Consider the following 7,075-nt stretch of genomic DNA (forward strand, 5'->3'; position numbering starts at 1 on the left):
GGGTTTTGGGAGGGGGCCTGGCTGGGCACAGCCTTTGCAGCCCCCACCTTTATTGCACAGAGAGAAACAGCAGCAGCCTCCCTGACAGCAGCATCCTATGCAGCAGAGTGGATTTACATTTCTAATGAAGGAAAAAATCTGGGAGCTGGGGACATTTACTGTGACCCCATTCACAGAGAGCCTTTGTGGGGCGGGGGCCAGCACTGTTCAGTGCCCCATTCCCATCCCCATCCCCATCCCCATTCCCCATTCCCCATTCCCATTCCCATTCCCCATTCCCATTCCCCATTCCCCATTCCCATTCCCCATTCCCATTCCCATTCCCCATTCCCATCCCCATCCCCATCCCCATTCCCCATTCCCCATTCCCATTCCCCATTTCCATTCCCATTCCCATTCCCATTCCCATTCCCATTCCCATTCCCATTCCCATCCCCATTCCCCATTCCCATTCCCCATTCCCCATTCCCCATTCCCATTCCCCATTCCCATCCCCATTCCCCATCCCCATTCCCCATTCCCATTCCCATTCCCATTCCCCATTCCCATTCCCATTCCCATTCCCATTCCCATTCCCCATTCCCCATTCCCCATTCCCAATTCCCATTCCCAGGGAAGGTGGATTTCTCCTACATGCAGGAATTGCAGCTGCAATTGGGAAATGTGCTGTGAGAGCAAAAAAAAAAAAAAATATTAAAAAAAAGCTGTTTTCATGTAAATGTCCCCAGTAATAAAAGTGAATGAAGAAAGCAACACATCCAAACAAGAAATAGTACATTTGTGCTGGAGAAGCAAAAATGACTCTAAAAAAGAGAGCTTTATCAACAATTTCCAGCAGGCAGGGGCTGCTCTTTAATGCTCCTGGAGGAACAGCAGAGCTCCTGCTGGACCTGGGCTGTGCTGCCTCTGATCACAGGCTCTGAACGAGCCAGGCTCAGCACAGCTCACTTGTAAACATGAAACTTGTTTGTTTTCTCAAGCAAACCCTGGGCTGCCTTTCTCTCCCCAGACCTGGTGTTTGGTGCTGTCTGTCCCGTTCCTGCTGCATTTCCCTGGCAATCCCCGCTCTGGGGCTGCTGGAATCAGCCCGATCCCAGTCCCTGGCATGGCCAAACTCCCCCAAAATCAAGGGCAAATAATAAAAAATGCGCCCTTAAAATCAAGGGCAAAAAATAAAAAAACGTGCCCCATGCCATGGGATGTGCTCTGCTCCAAAATGTACAAGATTTAACCATATTCATCAGTTGATTGCTAACATGAAGGTCAGTGTTTATCTTGCTTTCCTTGCACTTTGGATTACCAACCCTCAGCTGAACTCCCCGTGAATCAGAAGGTGCAGCTCTCCCTCTCCCTGGTGGGAATAGAGGGGCAGAGAGCAGCCCGGGTGTCCTTGACACTCCCCACTGTACCTGCACCTCCCAGACATTCCAATTATTTATTTCTCAGCCACCACACCGAGCGGCTGCCGTGAAAGGCTCTGCACAAAGAAGAAAAGCAGAGAGGGTCACAGCCTGCTGCCCTTTGCCTCCAGAGATCTGCAGAACGATTTAGCCCAAATTTACTCCAGACCCGCAATACCGGGGGATGCTCCGTGATGGATCCGCCCCGAGCCCGGCGGGGTTTTACTGCCCTGCAGCAAGAGGCACCCAGGGGGTGTTTACAGCCACAAGGAGCTGTAAAATCCATCAGGGGATGGAGGCAATGTCAAAGGCAGCATCATCAGACACGCAGGGAAAGCCTCCAGCCATCCCCGCCTCAAACCGCAGCCACTGATTGTCCCCAAATCCCACCTCATCCCCCGATTGTCCCTAAATCCCACCTCAACCCCCGATTGTCCCTAAATCCCAACCTTTCCACAGCAGCTCAGTGCCCAGGACTCTCCCTGCACATTCCCCACCTCTCTCCAGGCACATTTGTGGTTTCCACATTTGTTTTTACTGCCTCGAGGAGGCATTTAGAGAAGCAACATAGCCCGGGCTTCTCACAGTATTTCTTGCCACCCAGGGATTTAAGATCTTACAAATGGACCAAAACCTGTGTTATTTTGACCTCTGAGGATTTTAAAAGCCTGCAGAAAAATATGTTTATAGTAAAGAAAGCATGAACTTCTTGACTCGTGAGTGGGAAGGCAGGAGTCTGACACTGCCCTACCCGCAAAGCCAACAACAGCCAGAACAGCAACTCCTGCAGCTCCACACTCCGAGGAGAGCAGGGACAGGAAAACCAACAGGAGTTCACCAAAGAGCTGGGAATTTCGTGATATTTTTCACCAAGATCATTTCAAGTAGAAACTCATTATTGAACCTGATGAAAACGGGGTGAAACGGAGGAGGAATAACTTCTGCCTCACTTGATGCTCGTGATGGAGATAATGCCCTGGAGAGAAGGTGTGGGGATGAAATATCTGCGAAATTCAGGATGAAAACCTCGTTGGGATGGGGTGCTGAGCAGCCTGCTCTGGCTGAAGGTGTCCCTGCTCTTTGCAGAGCCTTTGGAGGTCCCTTCCAAGCCAAGCCATGCCATGGATCTATGATTCCAGAGGCAGGATGGGTTCCAGGCAGGATGGATTCCATGGATAAGGCTGCTCAGCTCTCCAGCCCCACTGACCCCACTTGATTTAGGGCTGAACCAAACGCAATCACCGCCCTCCGAAATTTTGAGTTGATTTTCAAGGTGCCTGAACCTGCATAAAAACCCGGAGTCATCCCCATCTCCCGAGCCAAGAAATGAGATTAAAGCAGCCCCTGAGCTCACCTGGCTCCATTTCACATCCCCAGCATTTCCTGAACACCTGCCCTTCCCTCTCCAGCAGCTATAAAATTCTCTGCCAACTCCTGGCTTCTTTCTGACGTGACTTGCTCTGGCAGGCGCCAGCTCCCAGGCCCAGGGAAGGGATGCTGGGACAAGAGAGGCCAATTTCATGCCATTAAGAGGTGGCAGGGACATTCCTGAGTGCTCAGAGCCACAGTCTGGAGGGACTTGGCAGCTCTGCCCCATCTCCAGCCCCAAACACAGCCCAGAGCTCTCCTCTGGCTCCCAGCACTTTTCCCATTCCCTTGCACAAATTCCAATTAATAAGATTCCAACTTCTGGCTATGAGAAATAATAAATGTGAGGGACCATGGGGCATTTTGGGGACCCTTTTCAGCACAGATGAAGCAAAGGGGAATTACTCTCTGAGGCTGGAAAATCCTCGTTTAGGGAGAAAATAAATCCCAGCTCCTCCAACCACAGCAGCAAGTACAGTATTGAACAAACACCCCCATATTTCACATCACTGGGCAAAAATCAGACTTTTTTTTCTCAGACCTTTCAATTAAACAAGTTCTTCAGCCAGACAAGAACCATCTGCCCTCTCCCACCTCTGCTGGGCCGTGGGGATCTGCGCTCCCAGGGTGATGGATTGACCAGGGAGCCAGCAGAGCCCCTGACCCCCCAGCCTACAGCTAAAACCAGACAAATCCTTGGGAAGGCGCCTGCAAATGGATGGTTTTCATCTGCTCAATAACAGCCTGGTGTCCTCTTGGCTTCTCCACAGGCTGATGCAACCGAGTTGTTCCTGGAGTGTGGCGGGGGCGATAACGAAGGATAAATCACCGGGGTGAGATAACCACCCATAAAATGAAGTCATCTAAGGACAGGTTTGGACATATATATTTCATTGTGAAAGACCTCCTTTATTCCCACTAATGGAACAAATTAAATCAGCCAAGCTGAATAAAACTCTCACGTCCCAAGACGTAACAAGGCACTTAAAAGTTCCGCGTTCCTCCGGCGGCGCGACCCAATGGCTCACGGCTGTCCCTTGGAAAAGTGCAGGAGCAAGGACAGAGTTCAGGAGTTCTGCAGGTGACAGGAGAGTGTTCCCAGCATGAACAGAGTGCCAGCACTGTGCACTTCTCTGTGGCATCCTGCAGGCAGATCCTGAGCAGCTCTCTGCAGTGACCCTGGGATGGATTTGAGCCACGTCGAGCGCAGCCGCCCTGGGACAGTGTCACAGGTGACAACAGGACAGCAGTGACACCCCTTTTCCAGGAGAATTGGGGGTGATTTCATTCACACACTTCATCCTTCACCTCAGGGCACTGAAATAACCACACCTGGGCCCTTGCCTGCAGCGCTGCAGCACCCCCACACCTCCAAGCACACAAATTAAAACCATAACACCACTGAGCAACTCGGCGCTGGGTGAAACCCAGGTACAACGTCCCTGTTCAGCTTTTCCCTCGCCTCTACCACCCAGGAGCATTCCCAGCCCGTGGGAAGGCAGGCAAGGCTGCAGGAACTGCATTTTTCCTGCAGCCAGCATAAACAGCGTGATGGAATAATAATACCTAGATGGCGACTGGCAGACAGAGCAGAGACATTTATTTATTCTTGATCACAAACAATGTCCTGCACTGACAAGCTGAATGAAGGGCACTTCACTGATTTATTAGACCTAATAAGAAACAGACCTCTCGGGATGAAATACAAGATTGATTTTTAGCGGTGAGCCTCGCTGCCATCCCAGGCTGAGCTCAGGCTGATGAGATGGAACCAGGCGTGCACGGGGACACGGGGCTGACACAGCTCTGCTGGGCCAGGGCGACAAATGGGGGATTGCCACGGGGAGGGGGAGATGGAAACACAGCAATAAGAGCCCTGCACGCTGCTCTGCTCTCCCTGCAACCCTCCTCTCTCCCACCGAGGCTGTGCATCCCAAGAGCAGCAAACCACTGGGAAGTCTGAGGGCAGCTCCAGGGGAATTCCTGGGAAACCTCTGAGCCAGGCCCTCCCCACGAGCAGCCCCTCTCAGCACAGCCAGTGCAATTTCCACATCAGGCTCAGCCCCTCCTGGGCACACCACATGAGCCGAGTTCCGTGGATGCCGTTTTCCATCAGGAAAAAGCCAACTAGCACAGCAGTGCTTAGCTTGAGGCCCTATTAATAGCAGTTCTAATTATACGGCTGCAAATTTAATTCATGGCAATGATTAGTGTCAAAATCAAAGGCATCACACATCAATATTGATAGAATTGTATGAAGCCCATAAACAGAACAAGCAAGCTGACACATCTCCCCCCAGCACTTAGTTGCTGTTAACTGTTGCATTAATGTCCCTTCTCATTTTGCTTGATGGACATGGTTTTGTTGGAGGAATCCCCAGTTCTGAATGGTTGTGTCTCCAACATGGGCCCCTTTTCCCTTCCTCCCACAGCCAGGAGGCTGAGGTCCTTTGGAAGGAGAATTTCATCCCATGTACCCGTGCTTGAGCCACAGCATCAGCAGCATTTGCTTTTCACCCTCTCTGGGACAATTCCTGGGGAGCAGAAGCAGCGGGAGCTGGCAATGTGGCAGGAGCAGTGAGGTGAAGAGCTAAGGGCAGGAGGACACCAAGGGATATCCCAGTGTTTCCAGTGAGGAATCCTCACTGGGGGAGCAAATGTGAAAGATTTCGGAGCCGTCTCCCTGACTTTCCCCCAGCCACACAAAAATGCCTTCCCTGGCAGCCGAGACGGAGCCAGCAGCTTGTTTCCAAAGGAAATCAACAGCTGTGGGCGAGGGAATAGGTGTGACAAAGCTTTCAGACATTAATGGTGTGGGTAGATCCGAGATGGAGGAGGACAGACCAGGTGGAGAAGGCTCTGCAGCAATCCCTGGCACTTACAGAGGTGCTGAACGGTTCCACCATCATCTCACAGATGGGGAAGGGGGGATAAGGAGAGTCCTGAGCATCCTGAGCACTCCCTGACTTCCAGACAGGTCTGGTTGTCTTGGAACAGGCACAGAATGCAGAGACAACCTGTTAACCTCCCTCCTCTGCAGCCAGAGCCCCTCAGCTCAGTGCGGAGCTGCTTCCTACGCCTCACCTGGGCTCCCTCAGGCCATGGAAAAGATAATCCCATGTGTCAAAGGAGGGAAAAATCTGCAAAAGGTGCAGACAGAGACGGGAGAGAGAGAACATCATCCTCAGCCCCACACAGGGGAGGATGGGACCAGGATTGTTCCAGTTAATGACAGGGGGATGGATCCCACCAGCTGCAGGCAGCTCTGCTGTTAAATAAGGGCAGATGCCATGAAAACCTGACTGTAGTGAATGCCTGGGATGAATTTACTCCAGAGATGGGCCCATTTTCATCCTACAGATGAAGGATTGCAGGTGAAGGATTGCACAGCCCTCCCTCTGGACAGCGGAGCAGGAATAGATTAACTTTGCATCAGAAAGCGTTCAGTGCAGACTGGCACCAGGAATTAAACCCTGCTGGAGAGGCTGCTGCTTCTGTAATCCTCCATAATTCATGGAACAAGCCCGTAAATACCTCGTGTGCAGGCACAGGCCCTTGGCTGCTGCTGCCTCTGAAAGAGGAGCCTCCCCTGTCCCCACACTCTGCCCACAGTGAGCACCGGGCTGCATCCCCTGCTGCATCCCCGGCACCATCCCCAGCTGCATCTCCTGCTGCATCTCCTGCACCATCCCCAGCTGCATCCCCGGCACCCTCCCCCGTCTCCTGCTGCATCTCCTGCACCATCCCCAGCTGCATCCCCTGCACCATCCCCAGCTGCATCCCCTGCTGCATCCCCGGCTGCATCCCCTGCTGCATCCTCTGCTGCATCCCCAGCTGCATCTCCTGCTGCATCCTCTGCTGCATCTCCTGCTGCATCCCCTGCTGCATCTCCTGCTGCATCCCCTGCTCATCCCCTGCTCATCCCCTGCTGCATCCCCACTCCGGGCTTGGCACAGGCATTTGGGATGTGCTGAGGGCTCCTTTTCTTCCATTTAGCTGAAAATCCCCGGCTCTCCCCTGTGCCACAGCACGGGGAGCAGGCGAGTGGAGGGCTCTGCTTTACAAGCTCCCTCTCCCCCACGTTCAAAATTGCCCCACTGACACTCGAGAGGCACCAGGGAGGCACCTAATTTACTACTACTCAGCACTTGTAAAGTGCTGAATGAATATTAATGAACTGATGTAATTAAAATGATGCAGACATTCAAGTGTAGTATCTGCCTGTCCTTGTATCTTCCTGGATAGATGAGGAAGAAATTCCCTGCTGCTTAAGGACTCAAAAAATTAACAGCCTGCTGTTGATTACA

General features: G+C 52.2%; 1 protein-coding gene across 1 annotated transcript in view; it reads right to left on the reverse strand.

Moving 5' to 3' along the window:
- Positions 1–7,075, reverse strand: part of PLXNA2 (plexin A2) — a 137,533-nt gene that overhangs the window by 107,364 nt on the left and 23,094 nt on the right.

Source organism: Geospiza fortis, unplaced genomic scaffold, assembly GCF_000277835.1.
Source record: "Geospiza fortis unplaced genomic scaffold, GeoFor_1.0 scaffold422, whole genome shotgun sequence".
NCBI lineage: Eukaryota > Metazoa > Chordata > Aves > Passeriformes > Thraupidae > Geospiza > Geospiza fortis.